General features: G+C 41.3%; 1 protein-coding gene and 1 pseudogene across 1 annotated transcript in view; both read right to left on the bottom strand.

Annotated features, from left to right (window-relative positions):
- The window catches only part of NR3C2 (nuclear receptor subfamily 3 group C member 2), a 368,768-nt gene that overhangs the window by 47,079 nt on the left and 297,270 nt on the right, over nucleotides 1–24,419 (bottom strand). The window lies entirely within an intron of this gene.
- LOC132519552 (S-methylmethionine--homocysteine S-methyltransferase BHMT2-like) lies at nucleotides 10,386–17,025 on the bottom strand (annotated as a pseudogene).

The following is a 24,419-nucleotide window of genomic DNA, read 5'->3' on the forward strand; positions in this document are numbered from 1 at the left end:
AGCTGGTCCTCTCTTAGGACGTGTTACACTAAACTGCAATCATATGATCATTTGGAAGTAGTTTTAAAATATTAAATTAAAAGAATCTAATGTCTCTAAACCTGATTCACCTGGAATAAAAGTGAATAATCAAAGAATTAGAAAATACTTTTTTTCCTGGTTTTTGAGAGAATTCAGGGTTGGAATTTATTCTCATAATAAGAGTGAGAATTAGAAAAAGGCCCATTAAAATCAGAGTGGGAAGGGCATTCACAATTTAAATGATTTGTATGCTAGTTGCCTGCTTTTGACTTAGTAGCTAAACGATCTGAACAACTTGTGTATCTACAGGACCCATGCGCTCTTGCCATTATTATATGTTAACAGTGTTGCCCTCCTTCACATTATGAGAATAGTCCACTGAACCTATTGGCCAATGGCTGTCAGAAGGAACACTCCTGTTTCAGTTTTCAAGTACTGGCTTACCAAAACACTACTAAAAATGTATTTGAAAGTCTTAGCTGTTCAGTTTTCTGGAGGTCCATATTGGAGGTAGCTGATTTAGGAAATTATTGCCCCAAACTAAATACATTCCTGGAATCATATTTATGTTCTACTCTGATAGAAACAGACATTTGATAAGCCCAAACCACAACACATTCCAGGTTATGGGTACCATAGGACTCAGGAGCTCTAAGCATTAGCCTGAACACCTACAGGGACACCTCATGCTATGGCCATCTACAAGGAGAATGCAAGCTAACTTCAACTTAAAGAATCTCTGCAAGAACTGAAAGCAGGCTCTTGAAGAGATATTTATACACTCATGTTCATCACAGCACTATTAAAAATATCCAGAAGGTGGAAGCAATCCAATGTTCACTGATAGATGAATGATAAAGTGTGGCATATACATACGATGGAATATTATTTAGCCTTAAAAAGGAAGGATATTCTAACACATGCTACAACCTGGATGAACCTTGATGACGTTATGCAAAGTGAAATAAGGCAGTCACAGAAAGACAAATACTGTATGAGTCCATTTATCTGAGATACCTAGAGTCGTTAAATTCATAAAGACAGGAAGTAGAATGGTTGTTACCAGGGGTTGGGAGTAGGAGGGAATGGGCACTTGTTTACATAACAATGTGAATGTATTTAACATTACTGAACTATACAGTTAAAAATGGTTAAGATGATAAATTGTATGCTATAAGTATTTTATTGCAATTAAAAATTTTTATATCAAAAAACAAAAAATATTTCCAAATTATATGACAAATAAAGGGTTAATGTCCAAAATATATAAACAGCTCATATAACTCAATATCAAAAAACCAAACAACCCAATTAAAAAATGGGCAGAAGACCTGAATAGACATTTTTCCAAAGGAGGCCATCAGGCCATCATGGCTATAAGGTACATGAAAAGATGCTCAATGTTGTTAATCATCAGAGAAATGCAAATTAAAACCACAATGAGCTATCACCTCACAGCTGTCAGAATGGCTATCATCAAAAAGACCACAAATAACAAATGTTGGAGAGGATGTGGAGAAATGGGAACCCTGGTACACTGTTGGTGGTAATGTAAATTGGTGCAACCACTGTGGAAAAAAGTATGGAGGTTTCTCAAAAAAACTAAAACTAGAACTACCATATGACCTGGCAATTCCACTCCAGGGTATATATCTGAAGAAAATTAAAACACTAATTTGAAAAGATACATGAACCCCAATGCTCACAGAAGCACTATTTACAACAGTCAAGATATGGAAACAACCTAAGTGTTCATCAACAGATGAATGGATAAAGAAGATGTGATACACACACACACACACACACACACACACACACACACACACACACACACACACACACAATGGAATACTACTCAGCCATAAAAAAGAATGAAGTTTTGACATTTGCAACAACATGGATGGACTTGGAGGGTATTATGCTTAGTGAAATACATCAGACAGAGAAAGACAAAATACTATATGATATCCCTTATATGTGGAATCTAAAAAATAAAACAAACTAGTGAATATAACAAAAAAGAAACAGACTCACAGACACAGGGAACAAACTAGTGGTTACCAGTGGGGAGCGGGAAGGGAGGAGGGGCAAGATAGGAGTAGGGGAGTAATAGGAACAAACTACTATGTATAAAATTGGTAAGACACAAGAATATATTGTACAACAGGGAATATAGCCAATATTTTATAATAATTATAAATGGAGTATAACCTTTAAAAATTGTGAATCACTGTGCTGTACGCCTGCAACTTATATAACATTGTAATCAACTATACCTCAGTAAAAAACGAATCTTTGCAACCCATAATCCTACCTGCTATACTTTGATAGAGATTAGAAACTAAGATTTGAGTTTAATTATGTAACTTCTTTTTGGGTTTAGGCTTTTCATTCATTCTTCTTCTTTTAGAATATATAAATTATCTTCTTCCTCCTCTGTTTTTACTACTTGCCTTTTGCCTTTTTTGTGTTTTGCTGCATTTTTAGTCTTACTGTGTCAGTGTTTTTATTGCAAGCTGTACTAAATGCTTTTTGAAAGCAGGAAGAGTGAAAATTCTTTAATAAACCATAGTTTTAAAAATCAGTCAGAAACAGCTCCTTAAACGCCTGTCTTCTGTAGTTCTGGTATCCTAAGGGGGGAGGGAAAATAGAACTACCTTTATCACTCCTTTCTCTTTCCAAGAACTCACATTTAATAGATGAAACCCTTTCACACTGGCTGATTTCATAAATGCCAAAGCACAAGAGGTTCCTAACCCTTCTACCTATGGGAGCCTAGGGAAGGTACAGTGACATTTAAAAACTTAAGCTCCTTTAGCAATATTGCACCAAACTGTACCTGTCACCCAAACACCGTTTAGGTGTGTAAGACATCACTTTACTTAGTAAGGAACTAGAAAAATAAACCTTTGAAATATTTCACTTTATCCCTTGAATCCAAGGGCTATCGTATTGTTTAATCAAATAACAGGCAACTCTCAGCACCTGGAAAGTCTGTGTCCTTCTCCTGGATACTAAGGCGCGTATCTTTCTATGACTGATTCTTGTACAGTGCATAGGTCCAAAATTACATGAGTGCTAAATAAATACCTGATAGCTACAGAGAACAGGGAAATCCAACAAATTTCACAGACTTTGCTCTTCAAATATAGATATAAACAAAGAAAATTAGTGCTCATTCAGGGCTGAACTCCTTGAAATCTCTGGAATCTCAAGAAGAAGCCTCTTCATAAACCTGTTTGCTAACATGTTATTACTTCCATCAATTGCGCCAGGTGTAGGGTGTGTGTGTGTGTGTGTGTGTGTGTGTGTGTGTGTGTGTGTGTGTGTGTGTGTGTGTGTGTGTGTGTGTGTGTGTGTGTGTGTTATACAAGGCTGGAATGCGTGCAGCGATAGTGTCAATCTTACAACAGAGAATTAAATAATTTGAGTGGTGTGGTACACACAGATAATCACAGCAGATCTGCAGGACCAGACCTTACATATGATACTGCAAGCTACATTTTTATGTATGAATAAATCTAACATCTTGTTACATGGTCAGTGTAACAGATGGTCCCTGTCTGAAGCTTGTTATTTTCCTAGAAACAGCATGCAGAAACAGTCCTTTTTTTTCAAATCTTAATTAGAATAAAAATGACCTCAATTTGAGCATTCAAATTATGCCAGTTTATGGTTTTTATTTTTTTTCATAGTCTTACTAGATTTTTCCTGAACGGACAAACAATATATATCTGTAGGAGGACCATTTTTCTAGTTGCAGTTTAGATGTCTGTTCATTTTTATAGTACTTACATCATTTATTAACAGGCAGGGCAGAACTCAGCTGCTTAAGAATCACTGCAGAACGTTGTTTGTGGTTTGCTTTACTGGACAGATGAGCCAGAGGGAGTGGTACCCAATGATCTCCATAACATTCATGTATTCTCTATTAATTTTACATCGCCAAGTCCAGTAATAGTTAAAAGCTAGTTCAGTGTTTTGTTTGTCACCTTAATTGATGTTCCAGAAGGGATACGTTTCATAGAACTGCCCTCGACTTAAGCATCACAATTTCTGCTGACTTTAATGGATGTTACACAGACCAAAAGAATATGTGACAATTGAAAAATCTAGAAGCAGCCTGGTTATACAACAACCATAATTTACCACGGATGGTCCTAGAAATCTAGAAATGTTTAATCTTTACCATACATTTTATCTATAGTTTTTGATAAAACAGTCCTTTGTACCTTACCTTTTAAAATACTCATAGAGTCAGCACAGTTTCTTTTGGGTACAGGACACATGTTTTTGGTAGAGGAAAGAAACATGCAGCCACAATCCACTGTGAAAGTTCAGATTTTAGAGCAAGTTAAATTGGGGGTATCTGTGATAAATCGCATGACAAAAATGTTTTGGCTTGACCAGAGGTTTAATCTTCGTATTCACTGCACTGTGAATTTCCACAGGCCAGTTACAGTATAATTCATTTTAAAAAGTCCTACTAAATAGCAGAGGGAACTATAACCAATCTCTTGGGATAAACCATAATGGAAAAGGATATAAAAAAGAATGTGTATATGTATAACTGAGTCACTTTGCTCTACAGCAGGAATTAATACAACATTGTAACTCAACTATACTTCAATAAAATATAAAAATAAATTACAAAGAGTGATTTCTAAGCAACTTTGCATGACACTACCCACTGTGTCATGGGGGACACACCTGTTTCTGAGATGTGTGACTAAATACCTCATACAAGAATAAAGTAAGGAACCCAGCCAAGTACAGAGTGTTTACCAGAAAAATGGCTCACCGTCTATTATCTATACCATGAGTGGGAGCCTTTTGTACGGGCAAACAGGTGAATACTACTGGCACTGCATGCCTACTGACAGCAGCCACTCTAGCAGGGGAACAGAGCCTGGACTGATTATTCCCTGGACATGTGAAGACCTAGTGAACCAAATGTTTTGATTCTTGGCTTTGGTAAGGAAGCTTATATATGTCCTTGACAAAGGAACAGGCTCTAGTTCTTGACTAGATAAAGTGACTTAACTTACTCCAAGTAAAAACTAGGAAGTCAAACCTCGCTGAAAATAGTATTCTAGGATTTGAATCCAAGCAGCTTGGTCTCAGAGCCTGGACTCAACTGTTATATTCAGGTTAAAACACCCAACAGCATGCTCGGAACCTTACGAGATTTAATCCGTGCTAACCATATTTACCAGGGGGGAAACAGGGGAGGGATAAACTGGGAGGCTGCGATTGACAAATACACACTACTACGTATAAAACAGATAGCTGATAAGGACCTACTGTATAGCACAGGGAACTCTACTCAATACTCTGTAATGGCCTAGATGGGAAAAGAATCTAAAAAAGAGTGAAGATATATGATTCACTTTGCTGTAAAGGAGAAACTAACACAACATTGTAAATCAGCCATACTCCAACAAAAATTAAAAAAAAAAAGTCATCACTAGAATCTCTACACACAGAAAGGATACAAAAGAACAATATTCTCTTGTGAAAACATTTTTTAAAATAATCAAGCCTTATTTTCATAGGCTGTAGACTTTAATAGAAAATTTCTGTAAATTTAACAGTATGCAGACTGCAGATGGTTCAACAAAAGACAGCAAACCTACAGTGAGCTACTGCTTCAAAAACAGGCATTTTGGGTATATGTCAATACTTAAAGACATTGCTCAATTTCAATAAATTAATGAATTTATTAATGAATTAATGAACTAAATGACCATAGTTTCCTTGTTAAAAGGGGCCATAAAAAGGTCAAATTCCCACTTGATAACTACTGAATTTCAAGAATATGAACAAAGTAAATTGCTGAATTTAGAAGTGTGGCTAGACTATTGTTTGGGTAAAGGGTGATAGCAAAACACCTTTTCCTAGTATGCTAAAAGCTTTGTATTAAAATGCAAGTTGTGGAGTCGTTTTCTTCCTGAGGCAAAAGTCACATTCTTCTAGCAACCAGAACCTGCCATAGGTTATAAAGAAGGACACTCACTCTGATGAAGCCCGGAGGTGCAGCTGCACTTCCAAGGCAACAGCTGAGCGGCTCACTCATGCAGAGGTGGCCTTAGCAGTGCGTGTGTGCTAGGATGGGGATGCAGATGTGGAAGGTGGGAAGCAACTGGATCACAGATGCCTTCTTCTCCCTTGAGAGTCTTGCTTTGGAAGAAGAAAACAGCTAAACCTCCAGCGACTGTTATTATAGACCCTCTTCAATTCATTAATCAAACGGGGACCTAGAAAACATTTTCAGGTGCCATAATTCTGGGTGAAAGGTAGATTCTGCTGTTTGACTCATTGTAAAAGCTGATAAATCCATCTCCCTAAATTTATTTATTTATAAATTAATTATTTTAAATTGAAGTATAGTGGATTTACAATGTTATTTTCAGGTGTACAGCAAAGTGATTCAGTTATACATACACATATATGTATTCTTTTTCAGATTCTTTTCCCATATAGATTATTATAGAATACTGAGTAGAGTTCCCTGTGCTATACAGTAGAGGTCCTTGTTGATTATCATTTTTACACATAGTAGTGTGTACTGTCGCTCCCAAATTCCTAATTTATCCCTCTTCCCTCACCTTTCCCCACCTTTCCCGTTTGGTAACCATTAATTTGTTTTCTATGTCTGTCTCTTTCTATTTCGTAAATAAGTTCATTTGTACCATTTTTTTAGATTCCACAGACAAGCGATATCAAATGATATTTGTCTTTCTCTGTCTGGCTGACTTCACTTAGTATGATAATCTCTAGGTCCATCCATGTTGCTGCAAATGGCATCATTTATCTGCCTAAATAAAAAAATAAAGATGATGTTCGACTCGATTAATTTATCAGAGATTAGCCACGTGCCCTTTCTTATTACTGATTCCAAACATCTGTCACAAAGCAGATGTTGTTCAGGACATTGTGAACACCTACATCATTCATGATCACCCCCCCAGGGGGTGATCACCCCCCCAGGCCACCACACCAGTAGCATAAATGTCAACACCGGGACACACTACACATGCACACGGAATGACATGAACACAATGCTTATTCAAAGGGTAGCCTCAACAGTTCTCTTTTTTTAAATCTGCTTGTAGAAAACTGCTAGTCAAGACTGCTGAGGAGCACAGCTGACATTTTCTAACCTTCTCTTCTACTCAGAAATTCTGTGAACTTCTGAACTTCCTCTAATCGGAATGAAGTGGCCATGGAGTCTCTCTTTAAGGACAAGCAAACGATTCTTTGGGTTTCTGTGTTCATCGCCTAGAAGCAAAGAGAGTTAGGGCTCACATTTCATGAGTGTTAGTTCCCTGGGGTCTCTGAAGCAGGCAGGACCCCGGTACCCAGCCAGGCACCAGCTCTGGCACCTTTAAGAGAGGTGGGTGCCACAAAAGCCCCCTCACTGTGTGCTCAACACCAAGATCTGGGGGTGCAGTTGCAGGTGTGGGCAGCCAGCTGGAGTCAATGTTCTCTGCCACAAGGACAGAGACCAGCAGTCGGGAAAAAACAGAAAATACAATAAAAATTAGAAAAGTGAAGTCATCCCTTCAAGTAACATCTGGAACAGGAATTTCAATGATTTCAAGAGCAAAACTGGTGGAGCCTGTGAGAAAAAGTTTTCCATGTAGGGTGCCCACCCCAAAGAGAAGAGCACCAGGGTCACAGTAAAGTAAAAAAGCAAATTTGTGTCATCAGTTTTCTTCCCCCGGAAAAGTGTAGAAAAGCCTTAATGCATTTAATTTCAGTGTGAGACATTTGGAGGTAATGTTTTTATTCAATAAATGCGATATTTGGTGATAAGGTCTCAGTCTACATGAGAGACACTGATGGGAGAAAAGAGGAAGTGGGGGGGAGAGAAAGCCAGAAAATGGGGAGGAAGGGGAAGGGCCAAGCAGAAGTGGAGGGATGGGATGGGATGAGATGGGATGGGATGGGATGGGATGGGATGGGATGGGATGGGATGGGATGGGATGGGATGGGATGGGATGGGATGGGATGGGATGGGATGAGATGGGATGGGATGGGATGGCATGGGATGGGATGGGATGGGATGAGATGGCACGGGATGGGATGGGATGGCATGGCATGGGATGGGATGGGATGGCATGGGATGGCATGGGATGGCATGGGATGAGATGGCATGGGATGGGATGGGATGAGATGGCATGGGATGGGATGGGATGAGATGGCATGGGACGGGATGGGATAGGATGAGATGGCATGGGATGGGATGGGATGGGATGAGATGGCATGGGATGGGATGGCATGAGATGGCATGGGATGGGATGGGATGAGATGGCATGGGACGGGATGGGATAGGATGAGATGGCATGGGATGGGATGGGATGGGATGGGATGGGATGGGATGGGATGGGATGAGATGGCATGGGATGGGATGGGATGGGATGGGATGGGATGGGATGGGATGGGATGGGATGGGATGGGATGGGATGGGATGGGAGAGAGATGAAAAGGATGGTCGTAGAGGGAAGGAGGAGAGGGAAGGCAGAAACCGCCAGAAGGGAAGGCAGAAGGAAAGAGCCCCCTCCACTCTGGAGGGTGAGCCACAGTGCTTCAGGTCCTGTGGTTCCATCACTTCAACTCTGCACTCAGAGACTGATCACCTTTCCTGCTCTGGATGGTTTCTCATGTCTGGACTGCACACACCACCTCTGTACTCTGTCCGGCCCGATTCTAACCCTCCTTTAGAGGCTGGCAGAGCCTTCAAAGCTAGATGGTTCTGCCAGCAGCTTTCCTTGAGGAGTTATTTTGTCCTTACACTCCTGGAGCACCCACCTTAGGAAAAACTCCTTTGTCATTTATTATTCCCACTTCATCTCTCAAAACGCTATTCATGTGTCTCCATCTTTTTTCCCCCCAAACAAATAACTTTTTGTGGAAGTAGAGTTGATTTACAACGTTGTATTAGCTTCAGGTGTACAGCAAAGTGATTCAGTTATACATATATATCTATTCTTTTTCAGATTCTTTTCCACTGTAGGTTATTACTAGATATTGAATATAGTTCCCTGTGTTATACAGTAGGACACTGTTGTTGATCGATTTTATATATAGTAGTGTGTATCTGTTAATCCCAAACTCTTAATTTATCCCTCTCCTCTTTCTCCTTTGATAACCATAAGTTTGTTTTCTATATCTGTGAGTCTATTTTTGTTTTGTAAATAAGTTCATTTGTATCATTTTTTCATATTCCATGTATAAGTGACATCACATGATATTTGTCTTTCTCTGTATGATATTTGTCTTTCACTTAGTATGATAATCGCTAGGTCCATCCATGTTGCTGCAAATGACATGATTTCATTCTTTTTTATGGCTGAGTTCCACATCTTCTTTATCCATTCATCTGTCAATGGACACTTAGGTTGTTTCCATGTCTTGGCTATTGTAATAGTGCTGCTATGAACATAGAGGTGCATGTATCTTTTCAAATCATGTTTTTGTCTGGACATATGTCCAGGAGTGGGATTGCAGGATCATATGGTAGCTCTAGTTTTAGTTTTTTTTTTAAAGGTAGATTATTTTTAATTTTATTAATTGTTACAAATGGATACATTGTTTTGAAAAATAGAGAGAAATTGGCCCATAGCAAATAGCTCAAACATAAGTCAAGAAAATATTAGACCAAGACAGATTTGAACTCGGACTTTTAAAAAGGTCTTCCAAAACTGTTTATCTCTTTTTACTTATTTCCAACAATCAACATTAAGTATTTCATTGAGCATCTATTAGTATGGCATAATGCTAAATACTTTAAGAAAAAATATAAACATATCACATTGTCCTTGTCCTTAGTAGTTTATAATCTAGCTATTTGTGATTATAAAGACACATTTAAAAAATTCTGGGACCTAACACCTTTAAGTAAAATCATCTTTGAAAGTAATCACTCTGGAAGGTTATATGATTATTTCAAAAAATCCTCAAACATTTTTGCATCTTTTCCTTTGGGATCGCCTTTGGAGTCATTATACAAATCATTTAAGAAAGGCAGACTCATTACTCTAATTTTAGTTTAGAATGCTGCTCTATCGTCCTTCTGTACCTAATTTAGACACCTGAATTAATCACTGGGTTTGTTGCTCACCGACTTCTGGTTATTCTAAAATCTCAAATTCACTCTAAAGACAAGTTTCACTATTCTTGATGCCCTTCAAAAGCACGTCCTGCAGCATCACCGGACAGTAAGTACCTGGAGGACGAGAAGCCCTTCCTCATCAGCTTTGCATCTCCCCCCAGCATCCCGCTCCGAACTTAAGCACAGCAGGGATGCAATACGCATCCTATGTTGAACTGACAGCACATTAGCTGTTCAGCCGCTGGAGACATCAGGGTGGGCTGTGGATAGAGGCGAGGAAGGGTTCCAGATGGGGCTTGAGGGGGATTTCTTTCCATTCTGCTATTTCAGTGTTTTCTTTCATGACTCCTTAGGCATCTGGCTTTGACACTGAAGGACAGAAAGGTCTGCCCAAAGTTGGCAGCAGATTCTCCCAACACTCTCATCTGGCCCTGGCTCTAACCCAGGGTTTGGTGCGTGTGCTGAGACCACTTCCCAGCTGCCACATTTGTCAGAAGACAGAGGCAAAAATCCCCCTTCCAGGGCCAGCTCCTCTGCTATCGCCCTGATGTGGGAGGGCTCAAATCCACAGCACCCGCCTTATGTACCTGACCCCCACGTTGTAAGCCTCTCTGGCGTATTTTTGAATATCCCATCTGGTTGCAACTCTGGGCTCCAGTGCGAAGGGATATTTGAGGAGATCCACAAACCCTCTTTTGCCTCAGTCGGGCATGTGGAACCCCAGGGACTGCACCATCAAGTGTGCTTTCAGCCCTGTAGCCCGTAGGCCTTCCTTCATGAGTCTCATTGTCTTCAGGCTGGTCCAGGGCCCAAATCGGCAGTTCATGCCAACGACTGAAGCCCCCGCCTTCACCAGCTTCCACCACATTCTCCAGGTGTTACACCATGCATGTCTCTCTCTGGGCCTATGCACACGGTGGCTGCCACGGGTTTTCCGGATTCTTTTAAGACTTCCACGGCCCACGCAGCTTCTTCAACGTGTTCAAAGTAGTCTGCAATCCAGAAGTCCACATTTTTCCTGGCAAAAACCTCTAGCTGTAGTCGAAAAAGTTTTAAAATTCTAGCTTCATCCTTGTGGTGTTTGTACAACGACGTCTGGCAGATCCCCCCTGTGACTGAAGCGTCACCTCTGTCGGCTGCTTCTCTGGTAAGGTCACAGGCAGCGGCGTTTACAGCTTCCCACTGGCTTTCCATATTGTCCTCACTGGCAGAAAAGGTGAAGGTCCGCGTGACATTCTATCCCGCTCTCAAGAATTCCACGTGAAGCTGACGAACTGCATTTGGATGTCCTACTACGGCTTCTGGAGTCCAGAGCCCGGCCTTCACGTAGCCCCTCTTCTCCAGAGTTATGCGCAAGCTGCCGTCTCCAAGCACACCCTCCCCGCTATCCAGAGGCTCTAAACTGCCCTTCTTGGCTCCAGGGCCATCGCGCTGCAGCTGTTGCAGGTGCTGGGTGGTGGGGAGCACACGGGGCCAGGAGCCCACCCCTCCTATTTTTAGTTTTTTCAGGAACCTCTATTCTGTTCTCTATGGTGGCTGCCCCAATTTACATCCCCACCAACAGTGTAGGAGGGCTCCCTATTCTCCACACGTGTCTACATCTCAATTCACCAACCACACGACAGAATTCTGGAGAACGGTAACTGTGACTGCCACTGTGGTTCCCTTACAATGGCCACCACAGAGCCTTGCACAATGCAGACATTCTCAATACTTCCTCCCGACTAGCGAAACACCAGTTGTTGTTCATTTTTTTGGCTAAATGATAAGAGTAAAGAGATTTTCACTTTAGGGGAAGTGACTGGGATAGTCTTTGTAATATTGTTCTCCTCCTTTTTTTTTCTTTTGGCTGTACCTCACGGCTTGTGGGATCTTAGTTCCACGACCAGGGATTGAACCTGCGTCCCCTGCAGTGGGAGCGCGGAGTCCTAACCACTGGACCACCAGGGAAGTCCCTCTCCCTCCTTCTTAATCGACCTCACGCTAACCACAAGTTCTCACAGCTATAAGTTATGTGACTGGTAAAGCAGAACTACAGAATCATAAACTGTAAGAGGCTGGAAGGGACCTCTGAGACCCTTCCTTCTCCACTACTTTGTAGACGAGAGGAGACATGTGATGTAATGAAAACAGCAGGAGTTTTCAGGGAAGACCTGGGCCCACACGTGAGGTTCACCTCTCCACTGCTATGTGATCGCGGATAATCCACTGAACTGCTGTCTGCCTGAGGCAGCTGCATCATTTATAAGACAGTGATCATCGTACCTGTCTTAAAATATGATTGTCTATAAACGAGTGGGTCATATAAAAGCATCAAGTAGAGCTAATGGCACATGGCAGGCCCCATAAGTATCCTGCTACTAGACGGAGAGCCCTTTAAGCACAGAGACGATGTTCTACTGAGCTTTGATTCTCCGGTGTGGGAAATGTAGATAATTAAATGAGGAAACAGAGATCTGGACCTTGAGTGAAGCTTCCTGAAAGCCAAGCAGAATCAGAGTCTGGGTTGGGTTTTAAACATCACCTAGACAAGTGGTTCTCCAAATGTGGTCTGAGGATGCGGGGGTGTCCCCAGGACCCTTTCCAGGATTCTGAGAGGTTCTTTCTCCAACTATACATCTGCGTGAGGCTGAATCTTTTTCCTACACTTTGGCCAAACAACCAGTCACAACTGGCTGGATGTAAGAAGCAGGTAAGAGAGTGCAACTGTCTTCATTTAAGTGAGACTGAAGGAATTGCAAAAAAGGCAAAACAATGCCACTCTTCTAATTTTTTGTTTTGTTTTGAAAAAAACAGTTATTTTTCCTAAAATGTTTATGCTATTATGTTTTTGTCTTGCTATTTATGTAATATGTAATAGGTTAATTTTATTTTAAAATGAATCAATAAATCAATATTTTTTTAAAAATTTGTTTTAATTTCTGATATGAGTAAATACCAATAGCCATAACTTACATAAACAATAGCTCTTTGGGATCCTTGATGATTTTAAGAGCATAAAGGGGGTCCTGAGAACAAAAAGTTTGTCTGTTGATCTCATCCAATTCCCTCATTCTGCAGAAGGGAGACAAGGGTCTAGTGAAGTTAACTCATTCACTTGACAACACTGAGGGACTGATCGGCAAGGTTAGGGACTGAGCCCCTGGTCTTCAACAATGGAGCTCTTAAATACTGTTGTGATATCAGAGAGGAAGGAAACAGATTTGGAGGACTAAGTCACACTCTGAACCAAAGTTCCAGTTTTTCTAAGAATATTTTATTTTCCATTTGTGTTCTTTATACATTGGGCATATTCTCACCCATTTTAGAGAGTAACTCTTATGAAAGATGATACATGATCGGTCAGTAAAGTTTCCAAATACATACAGTCTCTGAAACCACCCAATGAAACCAATATTAGCGCCAAAGGTCCACTAGGCCTAACTGCCTGAAAAATCAAGTTCTGTGGTCAAGGTATAAGCGTTGATGTAGTTGAAACATTCTGAGTTTTGGACTGAGAAACACTGGGGCTCAAAACTTTGAGCCTCTGTCACCTCATCTTTGAAAGAGGGGTAATAAATTCCCACGTCACAGAGCTGTGAAGATGAAATAGGATAATGTGTGGGAGATGGCATACAGCATGATGCCTTTCACCAGCTTTCAGCATAAGCCCATAATCCTTCAAATAACCCCTGTAAACTACTTGATTATTAATTACTTTTGCACTCTAGTATCCATGTAAATGGAGTGTTATGGACTGAATGTTCGTCTCCCCCAACCCCCGTATGTTGATGTTCTAACCCCCAATGTGATGGTATCAGTAGGTGGGGCTTTGGGGAGGCATTTAGGGTCATGAGGGTGGAGCCCCCATGACAGGATTAGTGCCCTTCCAAGAAGCAGGAGAGACATTAGAGCTGACTCTCTCCACTATGTGAGACCAGTGAGAAGGCAGCCTTCTCTCTGCAAGCCAGGAAGAAAGCCTTCAGCAGAACCTGACCATGCTGGCATCCTGATCTTGAACTTCTAGCCTCTTGCACTATGAGAAATAAGGGTCTGCTGTTTAAACCACCCCATCTATGGGGTTTTGTTACAGCAGCCTGAGGTGCCTAAGACAGAGGGGGACATCATGCTTGTAGCAGAACAGGAGTTAGGAGTTTATAAACTATTCATTCCATTGATTCTATTGAGGCAGTGTCTATTTCAAGGTGGATGGGCACAGAAGATGGGTCCAGCTAGACAAAGCTTGCAACACCCATCACTGTGTAAGTTGACTGGGGCGACATTCCTGCTGCAGTGCTAATGACCCAGATACACAGATGAGTTTTAAATAAGGAGGTGGAGGGTCTCCACATATGACTTTCTTTTTTTTGGTTTCTCTCCCTTCTCCACTTGTTTCTTGCAGAAAAGTATCAATCTCAGAACTTAAGAAAAATTAAATAACCACTTCAGAGCCTGCCCAAAACACAACCTTATTAAATTAGCTTAGGGTTTCATCAGGGGAAGTGAGGGACATAAAACCAAAATCATCTCTCCTGTGTGATACAATAAAAATGGATAATCATGTGACCTACTTTGGGTTCTAGAAGTATCTAAAGACACAAGTTCAGAAAATACTTTATATATCAAGACACAGCAGGTACGTTCTCCTTCAATCCAGAGGGGCGCTGTCAAAGCTACCATCTCTGGAGCTTCCCTGGTGGTGCAGTGGTTAAGAATCTGCCTGCCAATGCAGGGGACACAGGTTTGAGCCCTGGTCCGGGAAGATCCCACATGCCATGGAGCAACTAAGCCCATGCGCCACAACTACTGAGCCTGCACTCTACAGCCCACAAGCCACAACTACTGAGCCTGCGAGTCACAGCTACTGAAGCCCGCATGCCTAGAGCCTGTGCTCCGCAACAAGAGAAGCCACTGCAATGAGAAGCCCACACACTGCAATGAAGAGTAGCCCCTGCTCGCTGCAACTAGAGAAAGCCCATGCGCAACAACGAAGACCCAACACAGCCAAAAAAAAAAAAAAAAAAAAAGCTACCATCTTTGTGTCTTATGACCTGTGTCAAGGGGGGAAGCCTGGAGCCCTCCTTAGTGTGTTAGTTGGTTAATCCATTCCTTGCCACCTGCCCCATCTTGCAATATAATCACTGCATCAAGACTAATTTTTCTCTATCAGTTTTTCAATAAAGAAATATACTCCAGTGAGTTCATTTTGTATTGAAGAGTATTTTCACCTGAAGAGACCAAAGTCCTTGAGCACATTAACTGAACTGAAGAACAACATGCTAATATTAGCCACACTAAGCCTTTTAAACATAACGTATGATCTTAAACTGGTTTTGACTTTTACTCGAAATGAAAAATAGCTCCCTCTAGTTAGCCAGAGTAAAGCTGGGACATATTTCTTGCATCACCACTACTCTGTGATTCCAATATAGTTATAAATAGCTTAAACAGTTCATTCCATTTGCAGTCTCCTATTTGTTTTGCTTTAATTTCGTACTATACTGGCAATTACTCAGCTTCATTAACTACTTAGGAAATTTCTCAAGTACACTACAAGAAACACCACGCAAGAAATATTAACCTACAGCAGTGCTCTTGAAGTCAACCTTGAAAGGGAAATCCTTTTCATCAAGTTTACAGGCCAAGCCCTAAAAGCACTGTAGGGTCAACCCACATCAAAAATCTTGCTTCTGACCCTTGTACTGGAAAGAAGACTCATTACCAACCCCCAAGATCATCACTGAGTGCCAATTATGTAGAAAGCATTTTGCTAGACATTAACAAAAAAATTTAAAAAACTTCCTGAATTCTAGGAGTTTACAGTATATCTGGAGTAAAATTGTATGTGTAAATACACACACACACAAACACACACACACACACACAGTAAAACATAGAAAGTACCAAAGGACTGATATAGAAAAAATTGACACAGATAAAAACAGTTTTGGGGGAACAAGTCACTATTGACTTTGATGGTAAGAGAAGTGATTAGAGAGGAAGCATCCTTTGGGTTGGGCTTGGGGGTGGGGAAAGGAAAATGTTAGGAGCAAAGGCACAGCAGTGGAAAGACAGGACAAAGGGAAGAGGAAGGTTAATTTGGTTGGCATAGAGTTTATGCGGGGAAATAATACTGAAAATAGCATTTTAAAATTAATTAGCTCTATTTTATATACAGTAGTGTGTATATGTCAATCCCAATCTCCTAATTTATCCCTGCCCTTTCCCTCCCTGTTAAGCATAACTAATTAGAACCTACTGTATAGCACAGGGAACTCTACTCAGTACTCTGTAATGGCCTATATGGGAAAGAACCTAAGAAAGAGTGGACATATGTATATGTAGAACTGATTCACTTTGCTGTACCCCTGAAACTAACACAACATTGCAAATCAACTACACTCCAGTAAAAATTTTAAAGAAACAGAAAAAAAAATAAAATTAATTAATTCATCAAGTACTTACTAATGCCAGACAGTATCCTAGGTGCTGGCCATGCAAAGGTGTACCACACAGGCCAGCTTCCTCCCCTCCCTGAGCCTACGTTATGGGGTCAGGGGACCTGCTACAGAGAAAATACACATGTGATATGATGGGAGGGATTGGCCAAGGTGGTCAGGGAGGGTATATACCCTAGGTCTGGCGGTCCGGCAAAATCTGTCTGAATAGCAATACTCTGAGCGACAAGGTGAGAACGCACCATCCTCCTTCACAGAGCGAACAGCAAGTGTGAAGGGCCTGAGTCAGGAATGACCTTAGATCCTTCAAAGCAACAAAAGGTCATCAGTGGGGCTAACCAAGGGTGCTAGCAAATCCTCTGAGAGAATTCCTTCAAACTGCCCCTTACTATTTTCAATACCACTTTTTTGTGGTCCTATATGAAGATGATGGTATATTACCTGAGTCATATTCTCTGGGGATATGGCAGGTGGGATTTCTTCATGACGCTGCCTTCATTTTTCCCATGACACCCCCCACCTGCCACTAGAGCGGGAGCCCCATGTTTTGCTCACTGTTGAATTCCTGGTTCCTAGAACAGTGCTTAGTGTATTTAAGTTGCTCAAAAAATATCTGTCGAATGAACACACTGAGTGAACGCCACTTATCTCCTCCTCCCCAGGGTGGTCCAAAATGAGAGGCGTGAATGGGGAAAAACAAGACAGGACAAGGAGTGAGTAAGAATATCTACCTGCGATTCTAGCTTTAAATTAAGACTGCTCTCCTTAGCGCACTCATTTTTCTCAGGTAAGGGAGGTCCCTGTCCCTTGCACGCTCCTCTCAGTAACTTCTCTTTTTTTAATTGGAGTAGAGTTGATTTACAATGTTGTGTTAGTTTCTGCTGTACAGCAAAGGGATTCAGTTATACATATATTTCTATATTTTTTCATATTCTTTTCCATTACGGTTTCATATTCTTATCCATTACGGGATATTAAATATAATTCCCTGTGATGCACTTTTCTTGATGTGAGCAGCTTACCCATTCCTTCAAGAACTTCCCTCCCCGGGCTTCCCTGGTGGCGCAGTGGTTGAGAGTCTGCCTGCTGATGCAGGGGACACGGGTTCGTGCCCCAGTCTGGGAAGATCCCACATGCCGCGGAGCGGCTGGGCCCGTAAGCCATGGCTGCTGAGCCTGTGCTCCGCAACGGGAGAGGCTACAACAGTGAGAGGCCCGCGTACCGCAAAAAAAGAAAAGAAAAAAAAAAAAAGGTTAAAAAAAAAGAACTTCCCTCCCCTCACCTCCTCTGCTGACATATCTGGAAGCAACTTTTAACTCCCAACTCTACTTATCATCATCATGCTAGGTTGATAAAGGGGAAGAAATATTGTTGAAAAAAGAAGAAAAAGGGGGACTTCCCTGGTGGTCCAGTGGTAAAGAATCCACCTTTCAAAGCAGGGGACGTGGGTTTGATCTCTGGTTGGGGAACTAAGATCCCACATGCTGTGGGGCAGCTAAGCCCGCACGCCTCAACTAGAGAGCCTGCGTGCCGCAACTAAGACCCGACGCAGCCAAAAATAATAATAATAAAAAAACCCAAGATAATCGTTAGAAAAAAAAAGAAGAAAAAGAAACACCTCCTGTTTTGGGACTGTACCTACATTTTCTCTGCCCTCATATATAACTAGTTATTTCTTGTTTGTTACTTACAAAACCTCCTCAGACCCCACTGCACCCTCTCCTGCAGTTCCCTCTGCCTGGCCTCCTTCAGGTGGCAAGATGTCCTTTATACCTAGTTTTGTGCAAAAGAAAGATAGTTCCATTCTGCGATGTTTCTGGCCCTTGCAGACAAGGAATGACTGTTCTCTATTTGTGACATTGTTTTTCTTACTTCAGGAGTCTCAAACTCAACCATCTACAGGGGCCGGGCATGGATGACGAAGGGCACAAGGGCAGGGGGTGTGGGAAGTGTGCTGAGACAGGCAGCTCGTGCACCGTCTAAAGGGGGGGCTCTGAGTCCTGCCCAGCAAGCCAAGTGCTCAGCCCCTTCTGCTAAACACCTTGGCCCTCCCGCTGCTGGTACAGGGCCTGGGGTGTTGGAGGGTCCAGTGGAGACAGAAAGAGGACTTCGTTTCTTTTATAGTTTACTCCCTTAAATTGACCCAGAAGTAAACAAGAAAGCAAAACAATGGAAATCTCAGAAGGCTGCTGATTTTTCAGTGGCAGGAAAAGAGGTGTAGGGGTACGTGTGTATGTGTGTGTGAGAGAGAGAGACAGACACAGAAAAAGAGAGGAGAGGAGGAAGAAAAGAGAGGGGGCGGGAGGGGGGGGAAGGAAGTGAGACAGTAGGGAGGGGAGAGGGAAAGGGAGGCGGTCAGAGACTAGAAACACAGAAACTACACAGTTCAGTGTCCCCGTAAGCGGAGGGAAGTAAGAAATCCTATCTGAAAGCAGCAGCAAGGGAACAGAGGAGGGAAAGAGAGGCTGGGGACAGATGGGGGAAAGCAGATGGAGCCAGTGCAGGGGATGCTGAACCAGGCTCAACCCACCCTCTGGCTCTCTCATCAGCACCTCTGCCCCTTGTCCTAACCCTGCTGGAGCCAAGGGTCCAGGCAAAGAAGTCATCTCCTGTGGCTCAGGAATATCAACCAGCCCCCTCAGGAGGCGAGGGCGGGGCGTGCCAACCCTTGGGTCCCTGTGGGGACACTCTGATCCCTGCCTGAACAAAAGGGACATGGCCTGGAACACACAGCACGAGTGAGCCAAGACTACTGGAACTTTAGGGCCTTAGGTGCAGAAGGACCTTAAGGAGACTGTCCTGTTGGCAGACTGGCCTTGGGGGGAGCCACTCACTAAGGACAGCTGGGCAATGGCAGCACAGTGGTCCCCAGTGGGGACACAATAGGGACGGGCATCGCTCCACGGAAACATGGCCTGAAATGACTGATAACTAAGTCCTATGGTTTTCTACTGGTGCTGCCATCACACAGCCAGCACTGAGCAAAGAGGGCAGTGTGGGTTGAGCTCAGCTCCCCTCACTGACGAGCTGGGCAAACGCTGCCCTCCCAGGAGTCACACTCAGCACTCACCCGAGGGACTCAGAAAGTGGCACTAAGACTTAAACTCTCTCTCTCACCAACAGTCTCTGAACCGAAATAATCAAAGGTTCAGAACTACAAAGGCAGTGAAAGATCATCGAAAATACATTTTTTTATTGGGCTCTGACTTGAAACAATATAAACATGCTTTTAAATATACTTTTAATTCTATATTACTCAGCAATTGAAAAGAATGAAATAATGCCATTTGCAGCAACATGGATGGACCTAGAAGTTATCATACTAAGTGAGATAAGTCGGACAGAGAAAGACAAATACCGTATGATATCATTTATATGTGAAATCTAAAATACAACACAAACGAACCTTTCTACGAAGCAGAAATAGACTCACAGACATAGAGAACAGACTGGTGGTTGCCAAGGGGGAGGCTGGATGGGGGAGGGAAGGACTGGGAGTTTGGGGTGAGCAGATGCAAACTATTATACATAGGATGGATAAACCACAAGGTCCTACTGTATAGCACAGGGCACTATATTCAATATCCTGTGAGAAACTATAAGAGAAAAGAATATGAAAAAGAATATATATATTATGCATAACTGAGTCACTGCTGTACAGCAGAAATTAACACAACATTGTAAATCAGCTATACGTCAATAAAATTAATAATATATATGCTTTTAATTCTAAAATATTGGCTGACACTTAAAAGAGCGTAATACTGAACGTTCATTTCAGAAATTTTAAAAAACTTGAAGAAATTTCATTTCAGGCTTAAATGGGAGTTTTAATACGTGTATTGAAATTGATAAGACATTTGAATACTTGCAGTGATCTGGAGTCATATATGATAAGCTGTTCCAAGGTGAAATTGAATAATGAATCATTTAATACATATTTGAAAAGTTTTAAGTTCATAATAAGAAAAGGTCTATTCTAATTTAAAGTATTAACTCATATCTTCACCCCAATGTTTAATAAAAACTTAGAAAGAATGTTTTCCTTAATTATTCTCTACTTCGCATCTTTCCTCCAACTCTAATGAATCCGGTACACAGCTGAAGGATAAGATCTTTGGGAACTTTCAGATCCATTTCACAGTTGAAGGCAAACACACATGATCAACTATTCAAGTTTTCTTCGCCATTTTAAATATAGCAACGTCTCTGTTGGTGAAAACGCTTCCCCGCATCACACTTCTTGATCATAAGCTTCACCCTCGTAACTAGCGATGATAACCTAGAAAACCCCTTCTAGACTGACTAATAGGTTGTTTGGTTCATTTGCTCAATAATTCATTTATTCACCAAATATTTATGGAGTACCTGCTATGTCCTGGACACAATGCCACGGGCTGGAAATTAAAAAATGATTAAGACAGAGTCTGTGATTTCAAGGAGGAGGTGCCAATCAAACAAGGGAAGGATACAGATGCTTAAAAAGATCTGCCAATGCGGGTGAGAGGGGGTCCAAGACAGTTGAGGGAGGGTGGGTGGGAAAACAAGGGAGGGTTCCACCAGTGCAGTCTATCCTCAGCTGAACAGCATGCATTACTCCCTTGCACAAAATGCCAGACAGTTTCCTTCCCTTTGGCAAAGGGTCTGAGGTACAGGTAATTTTGGGGATTTGACCAAAAGGCTTTATGTCATTTCCAAATGTTTCCTGGGAGTAGGTCCTCCCTCCCCCTTTGAAAAACACAGCTCTGCCCTGTTCTTTCTAGTTGAGAGAAAACTTAAGTCTAGGCTGGGGTTGAGGTCAAAAGTTTTAAGAATAGGGAACAAAATGTTCACTCTAGGGCTTCCCTGGTGGCACAGTGGTTGAGAGTCCGCCTGCCGATGCAGGGGACACGGGTTTGTGCCCTGGTCCAGGAGGATCCCACATGCCGCGGAGCGGCTGGGCCCGTGAGCCATGGCCACTGAGCCTGCGCGTCCGGAGCCTGTGCTCCACAATGGGAGAGGCTACAACAGTGAGAGGCCCGTGTACCGCAAAAAAAATAAATGTTCATTGTAACGATTGTATAATATCATGCTATTTAACTACTTGTAACATTAGAAAGCAATTTTTTTGTTGTTTCCATTTTATATCTATTAACGTTTTCTAGAATAGACATGCATAGAGCTTATATGACCTTTTCTTTTTTTTTGGTTTCTTATTTACTTCTAAAAGCCTTCGATGACATTAATTTTCAATGACAATTTTCAAAATTAATTTTTTTCAGTGACATTAATTTTGAAGGTGTACAGGCTTCAGATATAAGGTGCTTCCCCCTAAGTTTCATTTGTGAAAAAGGATTCTGACAATTTTGGACTTTGAAACCTGTACACCTGGATGTTTACACACAATTAAAAATTAATAGATGACACCAAAAGCATAGCAAACAATGACAAAAAATAGATCAACTGAACTTCATTAAAATTAAAAACTTTAATTTTAAAAGTACATCAAAGGACACTATCAAGAGAGTGAAATGACAACCCACAGAATGGGAGAAATATACGTATCATATATCTGATAAGAGTTTACCATCCAGAATACATAAGGAACTCCTACAACTCAGGAACAAAAGACAAACAACCTAATTAAAAATGGGCAAAGGACTTGAATGGATATTTCTCCAAAGAAGATATACAAATGGCCAAAAAGTCTATGAAAAGATGCACAACCTCCGCAGTCATTAGGGAAGTGTACATCACAACCACACTGACAGTACTTCACACCTACTATGAGATAAGTCAGGCAGAGAAAGACAAATACTGGATGATATCACTTATATGTGGAATCTAAAGGAGCCAAGTTGAGCAAACAGAGAATAGAATGGTGGCTGCCGGGGGATGGGGGAAGAGGAGGGATGTTGCTTCAGGGGACAAAGTTGCAACCAGTAGACAAGTAAGTCCTGGAGATCTAATGTACCGTACAGTGAATACAGACAGCAATACCATATTATAATAAACAAACTGGCCAAAAGACAAGATCTTAGTTATTCCCACCCAGAAAAAGAAATGATAATTATGTAATGCGACAGAGGTGCTAACTACTGCTGCAATGGCAATCATATTACATATAAATGTGTCAAATAACATGTTGTATACCTTAAATTTACACAATGTTATACGACAAATAGATTTCAAGAAAAACAAACCAAAGACCCCCCCAATACTTCATACCCACTAGTATAGCTATTAAAAAAAGCAAAAAACAAAACCAAAAACCCAGAAAACGAGTGTCAGCAAGGATGTGGTGAAATTGGAACTCTTGTACACTGAGGGTGGGAATGTAAAATTGTGCAACTGCTGAGGAAAACAGTTCAGTGGTTCCTCAAAAGTTACATGTAGAATAACCATATGCCCCAGCAATTCCACTGCTAGGTGTATACCCAAAAGCAATGAAATCAGGACTCAAACAGATAATCATATGCAAATGTTTACAGCAGCATTAACCGTGATACCCAAAGGCAGGAACGACCCATGTATCCGTGAATGGATAAACAAAATGTGATCAATTCTCTTTATTTGGTAAAAATAAGTATGGTAATTATAGTCCATAAAGTTGTAGTAGACACTGATCATAATATTTTCATCAGTTGATGTATACATAATCTTGTTTTATGTGTATTTCTGTTCAAAGACACCTTATTAACATATATTATTGATTCATTAACATTGAACTCACAGCCAACAGCACTGTCACTCATGCCTGAAAGAAGCTTAGGTATAACACCTATATTTTTTCCCTAAGGCACATCAAAGCCTTCTTGCACTTAGGAACACTAGACAGCGCTCTGTCACTCTGCTTGTGGGTCATTTTAAACAGTGAAATCACCAGCCAAAAGCACAACAATGCAAAAAACATGGCACTAAATAGACCATGGAAAAGACGCTTGTTTACACTATGAGAGCTGAAACAAGAAGGCAGAGTCTCAGCTGAAATGTACATGCTGTGTACCTCAAACTTACGGCCTCTCTGTGCTGCAAATACTGACTTTGGGGTTACAAATAAATGTGCCAGAAGGTCAACGCACAACTACAGAATCTGCAAACAATGAGGCCAATTCTATACATACGTACGATGGAATATTATTCAGCCATGAAATGAAATTCTGATACATGCTACAATAAAGATGAACCTTGAAAACATTATGCTAAGTGAAATAAGTCAGACAAAAAATGGACACATATTATATGGTTCCATTTATATGAAATATCTAGAATAGGCAAATTCAAAGACCAGAGTTTATCAGGGCTTTGGGGGAAAGGAGGATGTCGAGTTACTGCTTAACTGGTCCAGAGTTTCTGCTTGGGATGATGAAAAAAGTACTGGAGATGGACAGTGATGATGGTGGTGCAACAATGTCAGTGCAATTAATGCTACTGACTGTGCACTAAAAATGGTTAAAGTGGAAAATTTTATATTATACGTATTTTATTACGAAGAATCAACAGATTCACTGAATAAGGTTAAATGAATCTTCTATTAAAACAAAATCTAAAGGAGACACTCCGGATGGCACCAATAGAGATTCGTATTTACCCACGTGTCCTCTTAAAACAAAGAACCTCCTTAATATGCTTTCTTTCTTTTTTTTTTTTTGGCCACACTGAGCAGCTTGCAGGATCTCTCAGTTCCCTGACCAGGGGTCGAACCCAGGCCCCCGGCAGTGGAAGTGCAGAGTCCTAACCACTGGACCACCAGGGAATCCAAATATGTTTTCCTTTCGGTTTACAGACCATTTTTAAAAACAGTCTTACTATTTAATAATACCAGCTGATTATTCAGGAAAACAAGTAAATTAAAATGTGCCTGT

This window comes from Lagenorhynchus albirostris, chromosome 4, assembly GCF_949774975.1.
Source record: "Lagenorhynchus albirostris chromosome 4, mLagAlb1.1, whole genome shotgun sequence".
Taxonomy (NCBI): Eukaryota; Metazoa; Chordata; class Mammalia; order Artiodactyla; family Delphinidae; genus Lagenorhynchus; species Lagenorhynchus albirostris.